General features: G+C 43.6%; 1 pseudogene; it reads right to left on the reverse strand.

Annotated features, from left to right (window-relative positions):
- Positions 1-23,097: 23,097 nt before the first annotated feature.
- Positions 23,098-25,261, reverse strand: LOC140595991 (small ribosomal subunit protein eS25-like; annotated as a pseudogene).
- Positions 25,262-25,666: the final 405 nt, after the last annotated feature.

Genomic DNA, 25,666 nt, shown 5'->3' on the forward strand with positions numbered 1-25,666 from the left:
TATTTATTCATGAGAGACACAGAGAGGGAGAGAGGCAGAGACAAAGGCAGAGGGAGAAGCAGGCTCCATGCAGGGAGCCCGACGTGGGACTTAATCCCGGGTCTCCAGGATCATGCCCTGGGCCGAAGGTGGCGCTAAACCGCTGAGCCGGACTTAAACCCGGGCTGCCCACATCCCCATTTTCTGTAAGTTTTTGATTATTTCAAAATCTTGAAAATGAAAAGAAAAACTAATACAGGACATGGAAGATGATCTATATACATATCCATGCTCTGTTGGATGGACTGCTTTAACAATATAGAAATAAAAATACTCCCACAATTAATCTTTGAATTTTATGCCATCCCATTCAAAATTCCACTGAGATCTTTTGAGGAACTTAAAAAAAAAACACTCTAGGGGCCCCTGGGTGGCTCAGTGAGTTAAGTGTCTACCTTTGGCTCAGGTCATGATCCTAGGGTCCTGGGATGGAGCCCCATTATCAGGCTCCCAGTTCAGCGGTGAGCCTGCTTCTCCCTCTCCCTTTGCCCATCCCCCTACTTGTTGCTCTTTCTGTCTCTCTCTCTCTCTCTCAAATGAATAAATAAAAAAAAAACTACTCTAAATGAAGAAAGTTCTATGAACAGCCCTGTAAACTTCATGTTGAAATCAATATATTTAATACTGCATATTATGCAGTATGTCACCCTTAAAAATAAAACATGGGGTTTTGCCCTACCAGATAGTAAACCATACTGAAAAGCCATAGTAAGAGTAGGATAGTTGTTGAAAGGACCTAGGAGAATAAAGAGGAAATGGGGGGAAATGTGGAGATGTTGGTCTAAAGGTAAAAATTTTCAATTATATGATAAGTATAGCTAATAAGTAATGTATGTATACTTGTGTGTATATTATTTGAAATACTGTATGTACACTTGAAATTTGCTAAGTGGATCACAAGCATTCTTATCACAAGGGAAAAAAGTTAACTATATGAGATAACAAATGCATAAATTAGCTTAATTGCGGTAATCATTTCACAATGTATATCAACTCATGTTATACACCTAAATACATAGAATACTTATTCCTTAATAAAACTGTGGGAAAATGGAACGCCTGGGTGGTTCAGTGGTTGAGCGTCTGCTTTTGGCTCAGAGTGTGATCCTGGAATTCCGGGATCAAGTCCCACATCAGGCTTCCTGTATGGATTCTGCTTCTCCCTCTGTCTGTCTGTCTCTCTCTCTCTCTGTCTCTCATGAATAAATAAATAAAATCTTAAAAAAAAAAAAAGAACTGTGGGAAACATTTTTTTAACTCATACTAATAAAACCAATGTGGTTTGAGTACAAAAACAGGCAAATAGGCCAATGAAACAGAGTTCAGAGACAATCCCATGTATGTATGAGAATTTAATTGTATAAGGTAATTCATAAATCAATAGGCAAAGAATGAATTATTAGCTAGATTGGGTTGGCTCATCTTATGGAATAAAATTAGGTTAACAGGAAATATTAGACTATTTTTAAAACATTTTATTTAAATTTAATTAGACTATTTTGTGACCAAGAATTAAGGAAAACCTTTTTCTTTTCAAGATTTATTTGTTTATTATGAGAGGGACTGAGAGAGAGGTGAGGAGAGAGAGAGAATCTCAAGCAGACTCTGCCAAACAGAGTCTGATGGGGGCTCGATCCCATGAGCCTGAGATCATGACCTGAGTTGAAATCAAGAGCTGGACACTTATCTGACTGAGCCTCCTAGGCACACCAAGGAAAGAATTTCTTAAACAAATCATAGAAAACACAAGCCCTAAGACAAGATATTCAATAAATTACATTACCTTAGCATAAAGGACTTTTGTTCAATAAAGGGCACTATGGACAAAATTAATAGATAGCTGACAGAATGGAAGAAGACAGAATTTGCAGTGTTTAAAACAAGTTAGAGATTGATATCTAAAATGAACAAAGATGGGGCACTTGGGTGGCTCAGTGGGTTAAGTGTCTTTATCTCAGGTCACGATCCCAGGGTCCTGGGAGGGAGCCCCACGTCAGGCTCCATGCTCCACAGGGAGCCTGCTTCTCCCTTTCTCTCTGCCCCCCCCCCCCACTTGTGCTCTTTCTCTCCGTCATAAATAAGTAAAAATATTTTTAAAAATAAAATGTACAATGATGCTCAACATCATTCATCACCAGGGAAATGCAAATCAAAAACCACAGTGAGACAGGACCTCACATCTGTCACAATGGCTAGTATCAAAGACAAGAAATAAGAAGTGTTGGTGAGGATGCAGAGGAAAAGGAACTCTTGGGTGCTATTGGTGGGAGTGTAAACTGGTGCAGCTCGTGTGAAAAATATTATGGAGGTTTCTCAAAAAGTTAAAAATAGAAATACCATATGATCCAGTAATTCTACTACTGGATATTTACCCAAAGAAAACAAGAACACTAATTTGAAAAGAAACACATCCATCCTTATGTTCGGTGTAGCATTATTTACAATAGCCAAGATATGGAAACAACCTATGTGTTCATTGATAGATGAATAAAGAAGTGTGGTGGTGGTGGTGTGTGTGTGATGGAATATTACACAGCCATAAAAAAGATGAGATCTTGCCATTTGCAAAAATATGGATGGACCTAGAGGGTATTTTGCTAAGTGAAATAAATCGGACTGAGGAAGACAAATACCATATGATTTCACTTACATGCGAAATCTAAAAAACAAATGAACTAATTAAAAAACCAGTACATCCATACATCCTCAGGAATTTCTAAATTATGGAAGCCCTATCCTCTAAAATGAAAACCCATAAACACAGAGAACAAACTGGTGGTTGCCAGAGGGGATGGACAGGGGGGCCAGACGGGGGGATGGGCCAAATGGATGCAAAATAGTGGGAGGTCCAGGCTTCCAATTATGGAATGAGTAAGTCATAGAGGGAGAAAAATACAGCATAGGGAATATAGTCAGTGGTATTGTGGTAGCCTTGTATGATCATAGCTATTCTTGTGACTATAGCCTAAGTATATCCTTGTCAAAATCACTATGTCATACCCCCGAAATTAATGTAATATTGTGTGACAACTTTACTTAATTAAAAAAGAAAAAGAAGAAGAAAATGGCAGGGCACCTGGGTGGCTCAATTGGTTAAGTATCTGACTCTTGATCTCAGCTTAAGTCTATTTTTTTTTTTTTAAGATTTTATTTATTCATGAGACACAGAGAGAGAGAGAGAGGGAGGTAGACATATAGGCAGAGAGAGAAGCAGGGTCCATGCAGGGAGCCCAATATGGGACTGGGTTCCAGGACCCCAGGATCACGCCCTGGGCCAAAGGCAGACACTCAACCGCTGAGCCACCCAGGTGTCCCATCAGCTCAAGTCCTGATCTCAGGGTTCTGAGTTTTGGCCCAGCGTGGAGCCTACTTTAAAAAAAAAAAAAAAAAAAAAAAAAAAAGACAGCCACTCCAACAGGAAAACAACAAGGTCATAATTAGGGTTGTTTTATATGTGGGGCAAACAGGGCTCCAAGAGGCCACAGGCTGAGCATTCCTGCTTCCCCTTGCTCCTTGATTAACAGACAGGAGATGAGAGGGGGTGGCAGTGCTCAGATTCAGACGTAGTTTGAACGCAGAGTCAGCAGGATCTGTCGAATGTAAGGTACGAGAGAAATAAAGACATGGGGGTGACTCCAAGGTTTTCCAGCCAAGCGACGACAGGAAGGGCAGATCCACATGGGATCAGGACGTGGAAGGTTGTGGCTGTAGCAGGCTTGTGAAGGGGAAGATGGGATGTTCAGTCTGGGATTTGTTCCGTTGATGACGGCCTTGGTCATCAAACACTGTGGGAGCTATATAATTGCTCTATCCCTCAATGCCTTCGTATCTCTTTCTGTAGAAAGTTTTCCAGTTATAGAGGTTTTTTTTTCTTTTGTTCTTAGGAGGCATCTCAGAGAGTATTTATTGACTCCATCTCCTGCATATTGCATAGGAGGAGCCTGAGGCCCAGAGGAGGATATAAAAAAGACTTCACCCCAGCCTTCCATTTCCTTTCAGCAACCTCTCCTTTTTAGTGGTTGAGGACAGAGAAAAGAGAACTGGAGCTAATTTATAGCTTTAAAATTTGTCATTGCTTTTTGTTATTTGCCTCTGGCCTTTCAAATACAAATATCCTGACTGAACCACTGTATATGTGTCTGTAATCTGGAATCTATGGCCCTACCACACCCTACATAGACCATTCTTTGTTTTGTTAATGAAATTTATCTCCTGTGCATTTCAGTTTAGTATAGAAACTTCTTTGCTCCAGATTACCAGTTCTGGCATTTTTCTCCAGAGGCTTAAAAAAGGGATGTCGCTGGCACCCTGGGACTCTCTTATGTTTAACGCTACAAACACGTGAACCCAAATCGTGGCTGCTGTGCATTTCTGGATTTAGGGACAGATATTACAGATGAACTAACTGACCTACTGACAGAGGCCCCCATGGAAGCAGGATGAGAGCAGAACCAGGCTTTGCCGTGCACTTGCTATTTGGCCAAACTCTTCTTTCAGAAAATATCTCTCTGGAGGGGAAGCTGCAAACTGTGGACCCCCATCCGGGCGTTGAAAAGGCAGCATACAGCTGTCCTTTTATAGGCTCCTCCCAAAATAACTCTCAACAGGATATGGCTCGTTATATTAGTTCTGTAATTTTATTTTCCAAATGATGCTTGTCTTTGAAGCTTGGCTGGGGAAGCTGTAGCTAAGATTAAGTGGGGGATATCGTTTTGTGACAATATTTCCTTAGATTTACACATGACATTTAGGAAGAATTTTTTAAATTTTAAAAAAATTTTATTTAAAATGAATTAATGTATAGTGTATTAGTTTCAGAGGTATAGTTGAGTGATCCATCGGTTGCATAGAACACCCAGTGCTCATTACGTCACATGCCTTCCTTAATGTCCATCACCCAGTTACTCCATCCCCCCACCCACCTCCCCTCCAGTGTCCCTCATTTTGTTTTCAATAGTTAAGAGTCTTTTATGGTTTGTCTCCCTCTCTGATTTCATCTTATTTTATTTTTGCCCCTCTTCCCCATGTTCATCTATTCTGTTTCTTAAATTCTGCCTATGAGGGCAGCCCAGGTGGCTCAGCAGTTTAGCGCCACCTTCAGCCCAGGGCCTGATCCTGGAGTCCCGGGATCGAGTCCCACATCGGGCTCCCTGCATGGAGCCTGCTTCTCCCTCCGCCTGTGTCTCTGCCTCTCTGTGTGTGTGTGTGTCTCTCATGAATAAATAAAATCTTTAAAAAAAAATTCTGCCTATGAGTGAAACCATATAATTGTCTTTCTCTGACTTATTTCACTCAGCATAATACCCCGTGGTTTCATCCACATCTATGTAAATGGTAAGTATTCATCCTTTCTCATGAGTAATATTCCACTGTATATATACACCACATCATCTTTATCCGCTCATCTGTTGATGGACATTTGGGCTCCTTCCATATCTTGCCTCTTGTGGACATTGCCGCTATAAACATTGGGGTGCAGGTGCCCCTTCGAATCACTATATTTGTAGTCTTCGTGTAAATACTTAGTAGCACAATTTCCGGGTCGTACGGTAGCTCTATTTTTAACTTACTGAGGAACCTCCACACTACTCTCCAGAGTGGCTGCCCCACTTTGCATTCCCACCAATAGTGTAAGAGGGTCCCCCTTTCTCTGCATCCTTGCCATCTATTGAAACATATTATTATTTTTTGATCTCTTAAAGCCTGTGACAGAAAATATTGGATCATCTCCCATTCTGTCATTTGTTTCCTACATTGAATAGAAGTATCGAGTACCTCTTATTTGTCAGGCCCTTCACTGGAGCTGGGAAAAACACAACAGTGAACAGAAACCAACTGGCCTCTGATCTCAAGGAACTCAGAGCCCGAGAGGAAAGATGGACGTTAATCCAAGGATCTTACAAATAAATGTACAATGCTGCTGTGACACATGCTAAGGAGGCCAGGCTCTGGTGCTAAGAGAGTATACGTTGGAGCAATTTGGTATAGTTCAGGAAGAATGCTTACCCTATGAGGGGGAACACCATGTGCAAATGTCCTGGACTGTATCCAGTGAGGCTGAGTAGAACCAGGGAAGAGAGGGCTCAGGCAGATGAGATCGTAGAGGCAACCAGACCATGTGGCTTTTACAAAATTTAGTACCCAAGCCCCACTCACAAAAATTCTGATTCAATTGGAGGAGGAGGGAACAGATACAGGTTTTGTTTTGTTTTGTAAATTCAACCCTAAGTAAAGCAGCCAGGGTTGAGGATCACTAACTAGCCTCAGGTTATTTGATCCTTAATCTAAGGGCTACTAAATTGCTGGTAGGAGGGGATGACATGATTCAGATATACCCTGTGACCCTACAATGTCTGCACATACATATACCCAGTGGGAAAAAAGGGAAAACTGGCATGCCTGGGTGGCTCAGTGGTTGAGCATCTGCCTTTGGCTCAGGTGGTGATCCTGAGGTCCTGGGATCCAGTCCCACACTGGGCTCCCCACAGGGAGCCTGCTTCTCCCTCTGCCTGTGTCTCTGCACTGTGTTTTTCATGAATAAATAAATCTTAAAAAAAAAAAAGGAAGACTTAAATTTTTAAAAATATCTTTCAACTTTATACAGAGGTCTTTTTTTTTTTTTTCCAGATGAAAAAATAGAGGTGACAGCAGATGTATATTTTTTCCCTAATCCTACTTAGGTATTCTTTAGGATCTCTGGTATTAGAAAAAAAAATTTTTAACTTTGACCTTGTCTCACACTTGAAAATAGCTCTTTTTCTTTTCTTTTATTTTTAAGATTTTATTTTAAAATAAAATGCATGCAGGGAGCCCGACGTGGAACTCGATCCCAGGACTCCAGGATCAGGCCCTGGGCTGAAGGCGGCGCTAAACTGCTGAGCCCCCGCCCCGCGCTGCCCTCTGGCATTAGAAATTTGATCTCAAATGGAGTGGCACAAATTTAAATCCTGAGTCTTCAAAGAATTTTCCATACATCCTCAGGAATTTCTAAATTATGGAAGTCCTATCCTCTAAAATGAAAAACTTATGCTCACCTAGGCTCTTTATTTCCAAAAAATGTTTCCATGAAAGATCTACAGGTCACAGAAACTGTTCCGATTTGAACACTTTAGTTGCAGCAGGAAATTTGTGGTGTTAGAATTGCATGGTGTCTTTACATATAAATTGTCTTCCGAATAAATCAGTTTGCTGATAGCGAAAGTGTTTCCATAGTAATATCGCAGTTGATCCTTACAGTGATAGTGTGAGGAAAATGAGGAACAAAGACACTGGTGGGTCCTTCAAGGTCACAGAGAAGTTAGCAGCCAAAGCAGAGCTAAGCCTCAGTTCTCCTGGCCTCTGGCTTCACGGCCTGCCCTCCACCTGCCCAAACTGGGAAATGTGAGATGGTAATCAGGACTTTTCAGAAGATTCTGGTGATGTGATTATAATCATTGTAACACACGGTTTCCTTTTGTAAAGTCTTCGGACATTAACGCAAATGAGTCTCATATGCCGCTTCAGGGGGAGAATTATTTCCGTTTCATCTTTGTTCACACAGGTTCAGTGTCTTCTCACTTAGCCAGCCAGCTCCAGGAGGGCACAGTGCGTGGCTGTCTTATTCACTGCCGCACCCCCACCCGCCTTGCTCAGCATAGGTAGGCAGTCGATAAAAACGTGTTGAGTCAACAGATGAATAAATGGCTGAAAGAATAACTTAGACCGGAAATTCTTTGAGGACAGGAACTGCGACTGCACTTTTTAATTTGTTTTGATGTGTCTAATGTACCCATAAGTAGCCTCTGGGACTTAGTAAATTCTTAACTAGGTAGCCTGCTGAATTAGTCCAAACTTAAAAAAGATTAGGGATGTTACCATCTCTTCTATTCTTAGGAGGATCAACCATCCCGGTTTGCTCAACACTATCCCAGTTTAACACTGAAAAGTCCTGCATCCAAGGAAATTCTTCAATTCCAAGAAGACCAGGACAGTGTTCACCCTAACTAGACACAGAATGTAAGATTTTCACCTTTAAGAATGTACCTTTCAACCCACTGTTTCTCGGGGTGTGATCCCTGGACCAGCAGCAGCACCTCCTGTGAATCTGCAGGGAACAGGCCAATTTTCAAGCCCCTTCCTTGTCCTACTGAATCGAAAATTATGAGGCTGGGTCCAATAATGAATATTTTAACAAGCTGTCCAGGTGACTCTGATGCATGACAGAGTCAGAATCACTATCAACCTGAGCATTGTTTGATCAAATAGGAAGTAAATAAAGCCAACAAGCAGACACTAAGATGATTCTGCTTCTCTTCCGCTTTAGCTTTAATTTTGGTTGCTTTAAATCCTCTCCTGCTGGCTAACCTCTCATCCAATTGAAGTAGTAAAGAAGGCATGGGCCTCTTTTTTTAAAAAAAAATTTTATTTATTTATGATAGTCACACACACAGAGAGAGAGAGAGGCAGAGACATAGGCAGAGGGAGAAACAGGCTCCATGCACGGGGAGCCCGACGTGGGATTCGATCCCGGTCTCCAGGATCGCGCCCTGGGCCAAAGGCAGGCGCCAAACCGCTGCATCACCCAGGGATCCCAGGCATGGGCCTCTTAACACACCCAAAGGCTTCAAAATGTGAAGGATTTAGCTTACAATATTTTCCTAGTAGGGCTGTTTCCAGGGGTAGCATCAGTAATTACTTACTGTGCATGAGCAGAGCAAATGGAAAAATTTCAGTATATGCGCAAGAATATGCCATGAATAGGTCCATGAATGAGAAGACAGCAGTAATATTTGAGAAGAGCATCTTTTATAAAAGATGTGTTCATGATTTTGTCTTTTAAACCTCCAGATTCCCAGAGGTATGAAAGACAGGGCCAGACCTAGTGCCCATCCTCCACATTATCCAGTTACTCCATTTCCCGAAACATCAATGAATTCAAAGTGAATGAATCAGGCATATTTTGCTAGTCTCTGTAACCCTAGATACTTTAGATAGGATTCTTAGTTACCCGGCTACCATCAGCTCCCTAGGGAGAAAAGTAGGAACTAAGGCACTGAATGTTCTTTTCTTTTCCAAGATAAGGAAACTGAGTGGTTAAGTGACTTCCTCAGATGACTTTTAGAAGGGGCATCTTGGCCACGAAGGGAAGTCAGGGGCCTGGGGCTTCTGTACACATCTGAGGCCATGTGGGCTGACAGGCCTTCATCTTTAAAGACCTGAAGATGGTGAACTTTTTTCAATGACTTATCAGACAGATGGAGTGATGGCTTCCAGCCACAGAACTCACTCTGGACAGCTGTCAAGGTTAAAAGTTCTATTTGCAGCTCTCCTCCATCAGATTGTTTTTGTTTTTTAAATTATTCCTAACATGGCTAACTGGTTTGGTTGGCCTGGTTAAGGACATTGATTCACTGCTCTCTGGGGTGTTGACTATGTAGGGTCAAAGGTGTGGGCACCATGCCAGGACACAAGCTTATGAATGGTGTCAGCCAAGACCAATTTCTGATTCACCAAGGAATGATGTGCTACGATCCCTTAAGACGTCAATATATTTTTCTAGGGCAATGAATCGACTGAAATGACCTTGCAAACCTACCTCCTTCCCATCTGTTTTCTCATCATGTTGTCACTCCATTAACTAGAAATGAGTGAAATATCCTCTCAAGTTAACCTCCAAATTTAAATAAACTTAAAATAGTAGTAGGAACACATGTAATGCTTACTATATACTTTCTCCAAAGTGACATATATTCTTAATTCATTTAGTCCTTATAATTTACCCTCTTAGGTAAATACTATTACTATCCTCATCTTACAGATGAGGAAACTAAGGCACAGAGAAGTTAGATTACCTCTACCCTAGTATTTCTACCATTTCCTTCTGTGTATATATATATATCTATATATAAAGAGATATAGATAGATATATCTCTATATATCTATCATGCATGTTTTTTGCAGACATCCTTCAACCCACAGAGCTTTGCCAACTATTCCTCAGTCACCCTGTATGGCAGCCATAGCAGATGCACCCAGTTCTAGTACCTGGATTCTCAACTTGCTCCCCTCTGCTCTCTTTCCTCCTCTTTCTCACCTACCAGAACACATTTCCACATTACCAGCTTGGCCTAGTCAGTGCTTTTTTAAATAATTTATTTTTTTAAAATTTATTTATTAATGAGAGATAGAGAGAGGGGAGGCAGAGACACAGGCAGAGAGAGAAGCAGGCTCAATGCAGGGAGCCCGATGTGGGACTCGATCCTGGGTCTCTAGGATCAGGCCCTGGGCCAAAGGCAGCACTAAACCGCTGAGCCACCGGAGTTGCCCAATAATTTAATTTTTAAAAAAGATCGATTTGTTTATTTTAGGGGGAATGGGGCAGAGGAAGAGGGAGAGAGAATATCAAGCAGATTCCCCACTGAGCGCAGAGCCCATGGGTGGGCTGAATCTCAAGACCCTGAAGATCATGACCTGAGCTGAAATTAAGAGTCCTACACTTAACTGACTGAACCATCCAGGTGCCCCTGATCAGTGTTTTAAACAAATTATTAAAAATTTAAAAATACTTTCCAGTGGTTCATAACAGTAAAGTCAGCTAAAAATAATATGGAAATTACATGAAATACAATGAATACAGAACTTTCATAGCATTAAGAAAGTGACTCTGATTAATGTGATTTCAAACATATGTTTGGGTATGATCTTCAGACTTCATCCCAGCTGGGTCTGTCCTGCCAAGACCCTGCCTATAATTTTCTGATTGTCAATCACATAGGTCGGTGATTCTCTGCCTTCCTGGCTTTTGCCTGCTTGCTTCACAATGGCCCTGGTTCTTGGTACCCTGAGGCTTCCACTCAAGAGTTCTCCAGTTCTCTGACTATACCTTCTACTCCAATGTGTATATCATCCCAATCTTATGTTCACATATGCTAATACATGATAACAGCCAGCATTTTATAGCATTTACTTTGTGTCAGGCACTTCTGTGAACACAAAGTTTTGTTTCCTTAGACAAGTGGGTCAGTCCCAGACAGCTTGCCAAACAGATTGCATGGTCCCAACTCCAGAGTATCTGATTCAGTAGGTCTGGTTCGGGGTCCAAGAATTTGCAGTTCTAACAAGAGCAGATACTGGTCTAGCCACCAACGATCTGGGAACCTCTATTATAGAGCATAAGATATCCCTCAGGTGGGCTTGTTAGAAATTCTCTTGTACACGGTTAGAAGGGTATTGGATAGTTTTTTAAAATAGAGGCTGAGGGATCCCTGGGTGGCGCAGCGGTTTAGCGCCTGCCTTTGGCCCAGGGCGTGATCCTGGAGACCCGGGATCGAATCCCACATCGGGCTCCCTGCATGGAGCCTGCTTCTCCCTCTGCCTATGTCTCTGCCTCTCTCTCTCTCTCTCTCTCTGTGATGACTATCATAAATAAATAAAAATTAAAAAAAAAATAAAATAAAATAGAGGCTGAACAGGATTCTTCATCATTCTTGATAGCTATCAAGGTTTGAGTATTTACAGATTACACCTCTCTAGAGTTAGAAAGTCAGTTGGTTCTTATGGGCCTCAGCAGTTAGATGTCAGTTGCAGGTGGAAAAAGCACCAGCATTGGTGAGTGCCTGCTGTGTGCCAGGCCCTACACTGGGCATTCTGCTTCCATGATAAGCTCATTTTGATGAAGAAACCTTAGAGATCAGAAGGTCTGTAGACCTTTCCAATTAGTGTGCTGGAATGGGTCATGTGCACTGAGTTCTCAATCCCCTCAGCAACAGTGGTGCCAGGACTGGATCACCCTGCCAGTTACCTCCTGAGCAGAAAAAAGCCTTACAAGTTGACCCGAGAGTACCCTGGCCACAGGACAGAACTTCATTGAGTTCAGATCTAGGGGCAGACACTGCTTCTCTGTCCTCTGACACAGTTTTGGAGGGCAAGGGCTGGACTATAGGGACAACTTTGGGAGCCCGATCATGCCCAAAGGCAGAGGCAGCCTGGAGATAAAATATTCTCAGAATTAATGCTGAGGCTGAAGCACTCAACTGGTAAAACCCTCCCAGGTACTATAGGGGAGAAAAGATCCCCTTTCTGGTAGGAAAACAAAAGGTCCCTGAGGATACTTGTGCACCCCAATCTTGGGATACAACTGAGAGAGAGAGGAGGAGAAAAATAGGATTCAGCTCCACAGAGATACCTTTTAGCAAGGCTGGAAGACTGCCAGCCGTTGTCCTTGGCGAACTGTGGCAGAAACAGAGATTTATGACCCATATTTTAATGGTCTCTTGATTGGATGATTAGAGCTCCATATTTTTGTCTGCTGGCTAAGTAGTTTGGTGTCTGCACAAGACTCAAAGTGCTATAGCCAGGCTCCCGGACAATCAGTCAATGGCTATATATATTGGGGGAAATCTTAAGTAACTTGATTGGCTTTCAGTTGTTAAGAGCATTGATTTTCTTTTAATTGCTTATGGTTTATAAGACTCAAAATAGCACTGGACAACAGAGTACAGGTTGGATTATTAGTTCTTCAGGCACATTAGTTCTTGACATATTTTGTCCTCTAAAAGGGCCAGTTAATGTATCAGTTAATATATTAGTACTTCAAGCCAAAGGTTCCATTGATATGTCTACAGGACAATTCCCATTCATTCCCATGGGAAGGCAACTTTCAGAGTCACATGCCCCCATAAAGGTTCTGGGAGATAGTCTACCTAAATATGGCTGGGGTTGTACAGCCTCTCTTTTGCTCTGAATGTGATCCACTAGTTCTTGTTTTTCTTTCCTGAGGGGCATGTGTTCTCAGAACCTCCACCAGCTTATGTTGTGGGGAAGGAAGGCATTTTCCAGGGACACTAACTATTCCTCATGTTTGTATAGTGCTATCTAGACTTTAGTGTCACAGAGAACATTAAAAACATCCTGGGCTGCTCTTGCTTTTATAAATAAAAAGTTGAGGCCTAGGGAGGTTAAGTGATTACCCAAAATGTCACAGGCAGCAAGAAGTAGGGCCAATGATTATAAATCCAGGGTCCTTGCCAGGACATCAGACTAATCTATTTATGGGTGGGGGACCCAGGCTCCATAAGGTCTGTGGAGAGAAAGTCTTATTAAGTTTATCCAGGTATGTTACGTCCCTGCCATCTTCATATATAGGATTTGGGTGAGGAGATAAGCACACAGGCCAATGAGAGTGTGGGAGAGGAGCCACAATTCCTAAGTCCTCTCTTTAGGCAGGGTTTGGAAGTCTATAGAAAGATTCCACCTAAAAAAAAAAAAAAAAGATTCCACCTTCCCCATCTTTCTCCCAATTTAGCTACTAGATCAAGAAGCCAAAGTTAATGGCTTTTTCATTGGCCTAAGTAGTCCAGCTTAATAAATGTTTCAGAAAGATGATACCAGGGAGACCAAGGCACTTGTGTAGTTCAAATATAAAGAATATAAAGATCATGCCAGAATGACCAGACACAAGTCTGGCACAGGAAGGTTGCAAGGGCTGGAAGACATGTGTTTTGACATATATGTATACAGGCCATAGGACTGGCACTGGTTACACAGACATACCTAGAGGAGAGGGGAGAGAATTTTCCAGCCTCCCATGAATTCATTCTGCAAAGATTTACAGGGCATGTACAGTGTGCCAGAGAGGGATGTATAGATATGAAGATGGCAGGGCCCCCTCTCTAGGAATTCTCATCCTGCAGAGATGAGAATATGAGGACTAGGGGGAAGGTTAAGTCCAGTGTTGAGCAGCTACTGTCAGATCAGCTGGGGTTGATGGTGATTAGGGCTGCCTCCCAGCAGGGCAGAGTGGGGTGATCTCTTCAGATCTGCAGCCTGCAAGGCTCAGTACTGACATGGTCTCAGAGGGATCACCTCATGTTAGCTAACTGGTCCCCTTACGGATTAGTTCTTCCCTCACAAATGGCTTTTAGGTTCCTACAGAAATTTAGTTGTTAAAACTGTCAGTAGACTTTACCTCATGCCCCTTCACCTGCTCAGAACCCAAGAAATTGCTCAGGTATTACATTTTCATAGCCAAAGGTCAGTACACCTGCTCTGATATCTGAAGATGAATTTGCAATCAGTGACATCTTCCCAACCTCAGAAATGTGGTTTTAGGCATTGACTAAAAGGTATTGCTTAAAGCAATCTCCACCCCAAAGCCCTTTAATAAGGAAAGCTTTTGACATTTAGCAATTACTTTGTGACAGGTGTATATATATATGTGTGTATTAGCTCATTGAATTCTAACAACCCTATGGGTAGGTCCTATTATTATCCCCAATTTATGGGTAAGTAACTAAAGCTGAGAGTAAATGATTAGCTCAAGATCACGTCAGGGGGAAATGGCTTAGTGGGGATTTGTAACTCCTGAGCCCAAGCTTTGAGTTTAAATAGTTTAATCACCACATTAAACTGGGTCTTTATCTGAAATAAAGGAACACTCAAGGCAAATTTCTGTTTCAGGCATTTTCAGAAGGGTGGGAGGGGTTTCTCAGTCTTAGAAAAGTGTATAGTTTGAGGAATGTATGTTTATCATAATATTTACTACACAGTTTTATATTTTAAAAAATAACAATGATGAAGACTTTCATATGACCTTAATTAAGGGAGAGCAGTCATCTATAGAACCCAGGGTGGAGAAACTGGAGGCAAAACATGTCTCTATGGTGCTGACAGCAACGAAGTAAGGAAGAGTTAGTTACCCATCTCTAAAGTGGGCAGGATCACAGCACTTGCTCATGAGGGTGATTGTGAGTATTTAGTGAAGTAAGGTCTGTAAAACCAGTGCTGTGTTCAGTAAGTAACTACAACTGATTACCCAGTTTTGGGGTGGGGGATAAATAACGCAACTAAGTAATAAAACATTTTTTTTGTTGTTGTTAAAATAAATGGCCATGCATTTGCAACGATGTGGATGGAAATAGAAGGTATTATACTAAGCAAAATAAATCCAAGAAAGACAATTATCATACAATCTCACTGGTATGTGGAATCTGAGAAACAAAACAGATGAACATAGGGGAAGGGACAAAAATAAGATGAAATCAGAGAGAGAGGCAAACCATAGAGACGCTGAACTCTAGGAAACAAATTGTGGGTCGTTGGAGGGGAGGTGGGTGGGTGGATGGGATAACTGGGTGATGGGCATTAAGGAGGGCACGTGATATGAAGAACATTGGGTGTTACAGGCACTGATGAATCCCCAAACTCTCAAACTAATGATAAACTATGATAATTAAATTGAATTTAAATAAAGTTTTAAAAAATTAAAAGAGAAAATAAAATGGACATAGACATGACTAGAATGAAAACTTTGCATGTATTTAAAAAAATATACAGTAGTCTGTTCTTATTTAAGACCACCCCCAGTGGATGCTTGAAACCGCAGTAGTACTGAACCCTATATACACGATGTTTTTTCCTATACCTCTTTAGCTATGTTAAAGCTTAATTTATAAATTAGGCATAATAAGAGATTAACAGCAATAAAATAGGACAATGGTAACAATATACTGTAATAAAAGTTACGTCAATGTGGTCTCTTTCTCTCTCTCAAGATATCTTACCGTGCTGTCCTGGCTCTTCTTCTTGTGATGATGGGAGATGATAAACTGCCTACGTGTGAGATGGAGTGACAGGGACGGTGGAGCACGTAGTGCAGCGCTGATCTATTTGTGGGAAGGAAGATCATCTGCTTCTCGACCACAGTTGACAACAGTAACTGGAACAGAACCACAGATAAGGGGAGACTACTGAAGACCAAGCTTCAGAGAAGTTCAGTGCCTGTAATGGGACCTCTTCAGGATCTGCCTTAGACATTAACCTCTCTTCTGCTTTGGAGACTATTTCAATGAAAATGGCTAAGTTGCCAGACTCCAAAACATCCTTTCCTGTGGAAGGAAGGCCTCCAGCACCCAGCAAAAGGGCGGTATCACTTTCCTTAAGATGAAACCTGGGCACCTAGAGCAGCCCATTGTGTGTGCTCTCTTCCAGAACTCCCTGGTAGCTACTGAAACCCCAGAGAGAAGGCTGGGGGCAGGGTCTGTGTTCCAGGCACCAGCTAGAAAGGGAGCTCAGGGGCCCCAGGGTGACTCAGTGGTTGAGCATCTGCCTTTGGCTCAAGTCATGATCCCGGGGTCCTGGGATTGAGTCCTGCATCAGGCTCCCTGAGGGGAGCCTGCTTCTCCCTCTGCCTGAGTCTCGGTCTCTCTGTGTTTCTCATGAATAAATACAATCTTTATTTTTCGTAAGAATACTTTCTTTTTTTTTTTTTTTTTTTAAGATTTTGTTTATTCATGAGACACAGAGAGGCAGAAACACAGGCAGAGGAAGAAGCAGGCTCCATACAGGGAGCCCGATGTGGGACTCCATCCTGGGACTCCAGGATCATGCCCTGAGCCGAAGGCAGATGCTTAACCGCTAAGCCACCCAGGCGTCCCAATAAATACAATATTAAAAAAAGGTGGGGGGAGTTCTACGGGGAGAAGGGATACTTTCTAAGAAGCATGGCAAGCTGAGGAATCTTGGTCACTTCCTCCTGTGAGCTCGCTTATCTCCTTTCTGCCTCCCTCTAGAGATTAGCAGGAAAACCCGTCCAACCACTCTTGTGAAGGAAGCCAACCTCATATCATTATTTCCTTTCTGCGACTCTGAGATCCCGAGATGTTGTACTATTCCTCACAATCACATGAAGCATTAGGTTCAGCAACACGTCTTCCAATGTCTATTCTCGTTCTCCTGCCCCACTAGACCACTTGGCATCTCAGCGAGGGCCCTTCTAGAGATCAGGGTTAGGAACTCTGGACGTGGAATGAGACGGAATCAGTTTGAATCCTGGCTCCACTTCTTACTGGCTGTGTGACAGTGAGAACATTTCCATGACCCTGTTAGAAAAGCTCCAGTCCCTGCCGCTGTAAACGTAGGGATCAAATGCGATGATCTCTTTCAAGGCTGAGTACAGGGCCTGGCAGAGAGGAATCCCTTAAAAAATGTTACCTGTTCATATTTTCTTAGAAGTAATTCAAAGAGGTGAATTTTAGGATTTTAGGGGGCAGAACCTGAACAATTATTCAGGTCCACATCCAGGCAGTTGGCCTTCTTACCTCTTTCAGAGGCTGCCTTATTTGGATCTATCCCTCTACAAAAGCTGAAGTTTGCTGCAGCCTATGAGGGCCTGATAAACACTTAGCAACAACACCTGGATGGAGGGAAGAGTGGTCCTTGATATACCTTTAAATCCAATGCTGGGGGGCGGGGGGAAGGGGGGGGCATGTTCACCAAGAAAAGAAAAATTGGCTTTGTGACAGCTGTGTGCTCCGCTGAGTGAGATTTCCAGTTGAAGGATGGATGAGTGGAGCCACATTCCACATGCAAGTCCTTGCACTGAAGAGCAGCTAGTGTGTAGAAAACTGGCTTGTTTACTCAGTGGATCCATCTGATAGAGCAGAACCTCACTCCTTGCTTACTGCTCCCAAGAAGGATGTCCAGCCCAGGGACCCAGGAGGAGGCAGTTAAAGAAAACACTAAAAAAAAAAAAAAAAAAAAAAAAAAAAATCGGGAAAAATGGTGAGACTTTATTCAGGACAGCTGCAGCGGGGTTCTACAGTAGGCAGAAGGGGGCTCAACAAGGAATGCAGCAGGCCAGGTAGTAGCCCAGGGGCAGGAGGGGTGGGGGTCAACAGAGAAACTACTAAGAGGAAACCTCAGGGTAAGGGAGCCGCTGGCTAGTCCCCACCTTACAGGATTCTTGCTGAGGGCAGGCCAGGGGGACCCGACATCACTTGAGGGTGGTGGAGGATAAGGAACCTGATGGAGGTGAACAGATATTGTGTGTGTGTGTGGGGGGGGGGGGGGGTGGTTAGTTCTGGTCAACCTGACCTAGCAAGGGTTTTGGTAAAACTGGGTTTTACAAGGAAGTGGACAGATGGGCATAGGAGAAGGTTCGGGAACCTGGCTGAAGTTTGGTCCAGCAAAGAATCTTTGTCAAGTCTGTAGGTCTGACATTCCCCAGGCCCAGCCAGCTAGTGGGGCTCCCTAGGTGTCTCTAACCCTTGTCTGTGACGGGAGGCATTGCTGCAGAAGGAATTCAGACAGGTTTACAAACACCCAGATTGGAGTGATTAGGAGAAGCATCCCGTGCAGTAAGGGGTTCTTGTCTGAGAGAATCTGCAGTTCAGCAGTAAAGGAAACCCAGTGAAGAGAGGGCTCTGTCTTGGCTAAAGGAGGCATCTTGCTCTGACCCTAAGTAGCCTGGAGCATCAGCTGGATAGTCTCAAGAAGGCTAAAGGCACTTTCTGTCTGTTATCTCCTTTGTTATGAAACCATCTAGGGGAAGCGGTGGGGTTTTTAATCAGCCCCTCCAGCCTTTTCAAAGATGGGTCTCTGCCTAGAGAGGCCAAAGGCCTAGGCGAGCTGAAGAGACAGCCTCAGGGAGGCTGCCGTGCACCTGCACTTGCTGGGGCTTGCCTCTTAACAGAGGGACAGAACCCCACCTGGTTCCTACTAATCACATTTTTATTATGGGAGAGATGAGTGGCTGGGGCGCCTGAGTGGCTCAGTGGTTGAGTGACTGCCTTGGGCTCAGGGCGTGATCCTGGGGTCCTGGGATCGAGTCTCTCATCAGACTCCCCGCAGGGAGCCTGCTTCTCCCTCTCCCTGTGTCTCTGCCTCTCTCTCTCTGGGTCTCATGAAAAAAATAAGTAAAATCTTTTTTTTTAAGAGATGAGTGGTAAGCTCTAGTTTTAAGTTGACTTGGAAGAGAACCTGGGAAGGAGCTCCCAACTTAACTCTTTCCGAACCAGCACAAGTTCAGCAGGAGGGATACAGAGATCCTACTCAGTCCTCTTTTCCTGTGGACGAACTCAGAAGTTCTACAAAACTGGGTTATTTTTAGCCTTTGAGGTGAGACTGATCCTCCCCTCTCCTCGCCCATTCCTTTGAAATGCAGAATCCTTTTTGCTCCAGGCCCGGCCAGGGTGTCTGGTTGTTGCCTGCGCCATCCTTGAGCAAAGGCCCAGCAGCAGGGCGTCTGTCCACACCCCGTAGTGGGGAGGCGTACAGCTGACCTGCCCGTAGGAAGGGTTTAAAGGAACTGAAGTCCCGGAGCTTTCAGCTTTCAGCTTTAGTAGTCGCTCCCTTTGTTGATCCAAGCAGATAGGCGGGGTCCAATCGAGCAGTGGGAGGGGACAGAGAGACAGGGGGGTCCGTGGCAGGGGGTTATTTCCAAGGAAGGATTGATTACTCAGGTAAGTACAGAAACACCCTTTCTGCAATCAAAAACAAAAAAATCCCTCACGCCACAGTTTTTGTTACTTAGGAAGGAAGTGTGTCTTGAAAAAAAATTACCAAGAAATATTTAAAACACACGAAAAAATGCAGAGTGCATTATAACTCACAGATATGAACTCCTAACACCCCGATATGACACATAGCCCTGTTGAATTGTATTCAATATTAAGGAATAAAACATTACAAATCTCAGCTGAAGCCCTTGGGTACCCGCTCTCCATTTGTCTGCCCCATTTGAGGGGCTGAGCATCTTTCATTCCATCATAAGAAGTTTCAAAGCAAAGAAATAGAAACTTGCCAATTAGCTGCCACTATTGCGACATTCCTTTCACTTGTTCCTCTTCTTCAGGTCAGCTCCGTCATTCTCCTCATTGGCCTGTCACCCTCAGTTCCAATAAAATGTCTCTGCTACCACCGATGGGAATACAACCTCTAAGTTGGAGGCTGTTGGTTCTGGAATGAGTCTGAAGTGGCCTTAACAATTACAAAGGAGAAAACTAAGGCCCCCGTGGGTGAGGTGTCTTTGTGGTGACACTGTGCGGACTCAGGCGTAGAAGGTGGTAAGGAGTGGTGTGACTCTCCCTAGAACCTAATTAAATCCTGCCCAAGGTGCACATATGGTTCATGCCATGGACTTCCTCCTAATCAATGAAAATCTGTTAGGGGATTTATCTTGTTACTTAATATAATGAATGGAATGTTCCATAAAACTTCCTAACTGGGGAATCCTTGGGTGGTTTGGTGGTTTAGTGCCTGCCTTTGGCCCAGGGTGTGATCCTGGAGTCCTGGGATCAAGTCCCATATCAGGCTCCCTGCATGGAGCCTGCTTCTCCCTCTGCCTGTGTCTCTGCCTCTCTATCTCCTCTGTGTCTTTTCATGAATAAATAAATAAAATCTTAAAAAAAAAAAAAAGGGTAGTTGGCCTCAGAGATCATTAAAACAAACAAACAAAAAAAAACAAAAACTTCCTAAATGTAGGAATGCCTGGGGGGCTCAGTGGTTGAGCGTCTGCCTTCGGCTCAGGGTGTGATCCCCGGGTCCTGGGGATGCAGTCCTGTATCGGGCTTGTAGGGAGCCTGCTTCTCCCTCTGCTTGTGTCTCTGCCACTCTCTCTGTGTCTCTCATGAATAAGTAAATAAAATCTTAAAGAAAAACTCTCCCAACTTCCTAAGTCTGCTTGGGATCTTTAAAACACTTCAGTTGGGGAGTAGGTTTTCATTAGTATGCATGAGAAAGTGTTAGGTAGGAGAATTACACACACAGACGCCTAAAGAAAGAAAAGAAAGAAAAAAATTAGAACCTGCAATCAATGTCTAGCACAGTCTAATAAAATGTCCAGAAACTAGCTGCCCTGGGACTATACATCCTATTCCTTTATTGGCTGTCTACTATGTGCCAGGAATTAAAGAATGGATAGATCACAGCCCTACAGGAGCACGGGAGAATGAGCATGCAACTTTCACCTGGTGTGGCATTTATGAGCTCACTGGCTCGGCTGAGGGGCACAGTGAGTGGCCACAGGAAAGATTTAAAAACTCCTAGAGATGCCAGTTTATTGGTTGGAACCCAAAGCCAGGTTTCAGGAACACCAAGCTCTAACCCAGTGCGGATTGCTTCCCAGAGTTCTCAAGGGATGGTATTAGTTTCTCGCCAGGAATCCAGACTGGGCAGCGGGCGGGTGGCAGGAGGCCTGGGGTGGTAGAGCATGGGCCCTGAGCTAGCAAGACCACCTGGGGAGGGGCCTGACGCCCTGACTCTTGGCTGGATGGTCATGATAAGACCTAACGCTGAATGGGTGTCAGGCCCCGCCTTACTCCTTGGATCCTTGTAACCTGTGAGGGAGGCTCTATTAAGAGGAAACCAAGGCTCAGAAAGCTTAAGAACCTTGTCCAAGATCACACAAAAAGCAAACAGCAGGAGCTGAAGTTCTTTCCCAGGCCGGGGACTCCATGGCTCATGACATTTTCCCCCCTTAATTGAGGTATAATTTACCCACAGTAAAATTCACTCTTTTTAGTGGGGTACAATTCTGTGAGCATTGACAAATGCATACAGTTTTATGACTATCACCTCAGCTACATACACACAGTTCAATTATCCTCAAAAAATTCCCTCGTGCCTCTTTGTAATCAGTCCCCTCCTTCCACTCACCAGCAACCCTGGGCATCCAGGGATCTGTTTTCTGTTTTGCCTTTTCCAGAATGACATATACATGGAATCCTATAGTCTTTTCAGACTGGCTCCTTTCCCTAAGCAAAATGCATTTGAGATTTCTTCTGTTGCTGCCTACATCTGTTGTTTGTTCCTTTATTGAGGAGCACTGTTACGTTGTATGGACGTACCATAGTTTGTTTCCAAGGGCATTTGGGTCATGCCTAGTTTGGGGCAATTCTGAATAAGTGTGCATAAACATTTGTGTATGGGCTTTTGTGTGAACTAAAGTTTTCATTTCTCTTGTGTCGATACCTAGGAATGGGTTTGAATAGCTCATGCTTCTCACTGGGTGCCAAGGTGCTCAGGAGCTGGATGGTCAGAGGTATTCATGGCCCCTCCTTTGGGGGTGAGGGCATGAAGAAAATATTTTTTTAATTATTATTTTTTGAATCACAGCCTTTCAGAAGACTCAGAAGTAATTGTTTTGTTCTAGTCTTCACATTTTTTTAATTTAGGAAAAAATGATGTTATAACAAAGTCTTAAGCCTAAAATGTGATTTTAAATCAGTGACAGGTGCTAAAAACTAGACACAACTCTTCTTACTATTTGTAATCTTAGTTCTCACACCTAAATAAAACTCAACCTTTCCCCCGACGATGTGTACGTTACTAGGTGTTTTCTATGTCACTTTGAAAGCCATTATGGTTTGGCACGCGAAGGGGAGTGGGTGTGAGGTTTTTCTTTCCCTCCTCCCTAGAAGTCTGCTCTTACCTCTCAGGTTTATATTAACACTAATCCCCTTCTCCACTTGCCTAGTTCCTGCCCTTATTCTTAGCCATCATCTGCTTTGAAAGAGAGAGCTAGATTCTCAAATGGAAGCCTCCTTACTATATTTGGTTAAAATCTTTACATTAAGCTGAGGGCATTCAGACATCAGCTACGCCACGTCACCTCATTTTATGTCCTGATGTGTGCGTGTAAGCAAATGTGCAAAACCTCCCACTTCCAATGAAACTCTTCTTCCCATTTTTACATGGTGAGTCACTGGCTCTCCCACAAGATGGGTTTTAGTGAATTGACAAAATGAAATAGGACCTGGTGAAAAGAATTCACCTGCTGTGCCTCCCTCATATAGATAGAGGGATCATTTTCTCCTTCTTTGGGCTGGATGTGTGGAGAACCTCCCTGAGTTAATGCTTGACTGGTTTCATATTCAACACAAGCACAAGCAAAGATTGAGAAAACTCTCATTGCTGTGCTCTGTTGGGTTCATTTTCAAAAGCCAAGTGTGATATCTCTTGAGGTTTCTGAGGGCTGGGGCCTGTGTTCTCCTGAAAGCAGAGCCTGACAGGAATGCTTCTGTGTGAGCGGTCTATTTGAGAGTGAAACAGGGAAGGAGGAAGAACCAATAAAACAACGTGTTACTGAATTGGCCACCTTCTGAGCAGCTTTATGAAATGCATCTGAGGAACAGTGGGAGGTGAGGAAGAGGAAATGGGGAAGCATTTATGCTTCTGCTCTCAGTCCCTGGTACTCACAGCCCCACCCACACCAATACCCCTACCTACCCCTGCCTGATCTGTGGCAGAGTGTGGGGAAAGCCATGATATGATCCCCACATGGGCTCACTGGCTACACAAGTGTCATTTCAACAACTGCTGGTGGTAGTTGGGCTTCAGACTGTTGCTGAGTAAATGGCAAAACTCCCTGGAAACTCCTGGAACCTGGATCCAGCCTTTGACTTCCAATAGCCATGGCTGTGAAACTCTGGTTGCCCCATATGAGCTGGCAAGAATGGTGCCTGTAGGATTTCTATTTGGAAGAGGCCTGGGGGCAGCTACTGGTTGAGGCTTGGTGGTAGGTCTTGAAGCTGTGTTTGCATAGCAGACATTGCTTTTACTTAGTATGCTAATTTGAGGGTAGCTGGATGATAGTGGGGGCTCTTAGGTCTGGACACAGCCACCAAGGGTGAGGTTCTTTTGAGCCAGTTCTACCCACAGTAGCCCAGAGTCTTCAAGGCTTTCCATGCCTGATCTCTACCAAATTGTGCAGAGTGTGTGGCTGGGCTCTTTCCATTTCTCATCCTGTGTGCCAATCTGGCCTGCCCACTCCCTCACTGGGGAGAAGTTGAAGGTGAGTAAAGAAGCAATACTCTCCCAGAACAGGAGCTGTAAATGAGGTCTCGGTTGCCAAGCCTTCAGGGAAATATCTCCAATCCCCAAAGTCTGACTCCTGGACTCCAGGCAGTGTGATCCAAGCACAACAGTGAGGGCTGGCAGTTACACAGTGTCCTCTGGTGCCAAGTTTTCGGAGCAGAAGCCATGGCGGTCACACTTACTCAATCAGCCTTGAGACCTGAAGGAAAGGTGACCTCTTTAAGTATGTGATTTGTATTCCTTTATGCGTGTCTTAGCTTGAAAAGCAGTTGCGAATGACCATGTATCTATAATCCTCAGCAGTTGTCTCTTAAACCTTGGTTTTGCCCCTGGTAAACATTACCTTTTCCTCCCCAATTTGCTTTGACTTGGAGGAGGGGGCAGGGCAGAATGATGGAGCAAATTGTCTGGAATCCCCTTGCATTGTGGCTTGGCTCGCGTGTCTTTGTCATGCCATTCACCATCCCTGATGGCTCTAGTCTTAAAATTTATCCTTTCAACTACTTCTGCCTTATTTTTGTCTCCTCCACCCCCAGCAGATTATAAACTCCTTGAATTTGCTTTATTTATGATTTAATAACGTTTCGTTTTCCAAAACATACAGCTGGTAGGACCTGTGTATGCATCATCTTCATCAGCAGCTGGGGCAGCTCCCCCCTTGGTGTTTCTGGGGTAAATGATTTGAGCTCTGTGCCTTGAAGCCAGTTCAATAAAAACTTTACCAAGGAGCTCCTCAAGGGCTGCCCTGGCCAGGGAACCCCGAATCTTTAGTCTCTCAGAGGCAGCAGCTGGGCTTATAAGCTTAGAGTTGGGAACTTCCTTATGGAGTTTGTCATATGTCACTTTGTCAAACAAGACCAGGTCATTGAGCTTGTCCCGAACTTTGCCTTTGGACCATTTCTTTTTGGCCTTGCCCCCAGATTTGTTCACTGGGTCTTTTGTCTTTTTTGGGCGACTTTCCAGGATCTTTTTTCTTGATGTCCCTGCAGCATAGTGAAGCTCAGAGAGCAGCTGCTCTCATTGCAGGCTCACTAAGATGTTGGACCAAAAAAACCTCCTTGAATTTACATTACATTTCTCTGTAGCCTGCACAGGGCCTAGTCCAGTGTCTTGGACACAGTAGGAATCAATAAATGCTTCTTGAATCAATAAATGAATAGAAAAAAAAACTCATGAAAATTTGGGAAAGGACACTCTAATGGCCTCTGTCTCTACTGGGTCTTTTTTTTTTTTCTACTGGGTCTTAAATATGTTCAAGAAATTAAGTGGTCTTGAGCCCTATCTCCAGCATCCAAATAATGAGTACTTTGTACCAATTCTTGTCAGGTTTGCTTGCTAGCATCTTTGTTTCTTCCACAAACATTTACTGAAGACCATTCCCAATGGCAATCATCAATGGTGTAGGCTACAGAGAGAGGCTGCCTTGGTTCAAATCTCAGCTCCTTCTTCTAGATTGCATGACTTTGGACAAGCAACTTAAGCTCTCTGAGCTTCATTTTCCTAATTTGTAAAATGGGAATAATGATAGTGCTGAACTCTATTGAGATGAGGTAATACATATAACACATTTGGCAGGGACCAAATGAGTGCTCAGAAGAGTGAGATTTGGTGCCTCTCTGTGGGGAACTCGTTACCCAACAGAGAAATGCATGCTAATGCAACCGTGTGTCCTGACTGTCCTGAAGCCAGCCTGGAAACATTGATTTGAGTGCAAGTAGTTTGTTTGGGATGAGATGCCAGGAAGCCCAGGGAGGGAAGTAGGGAAGGGAGATAACCCATGATACTCTAATAAACAGACTACATTGTGGGCAACCAGGGCCCAGTCCTGCTGGGACCTCTGGGAGACCTCAGAAAGCAAAAGTCAGAGTTATGCCCCCTCCTCCCAAGTGCAAAAAATCTGGGGCATTTTTCACCATCTCCTGTTATTCATTGCTTGAGGGTTGCTCCCAAAGGCTGACCTCTCCTGCACTTCCACACAAAACTCTCATGCCAAGAGTGAAAAGTGCCTACAGAAGACAGCCTGGGGACAGGGTCAGAGTCTCCACTGGACGTGTGG

The sequence above is a fragment of the Vulpes vulpes genome, chromosome 16 (assembly GCF_048418805.1).
Source record: "Vulpes vulpes isolate BD-2025 chromosome 16, VulVul3, whole genome shotgun sequence".
In the NCBI taxonomy this organism is placed as follows: domain Eukaryota; kingdom Metazoa; phylum Chordata; class Mammalia; order Carnivora; family Canidae; genus Vulpes; species Vulpes vulpes.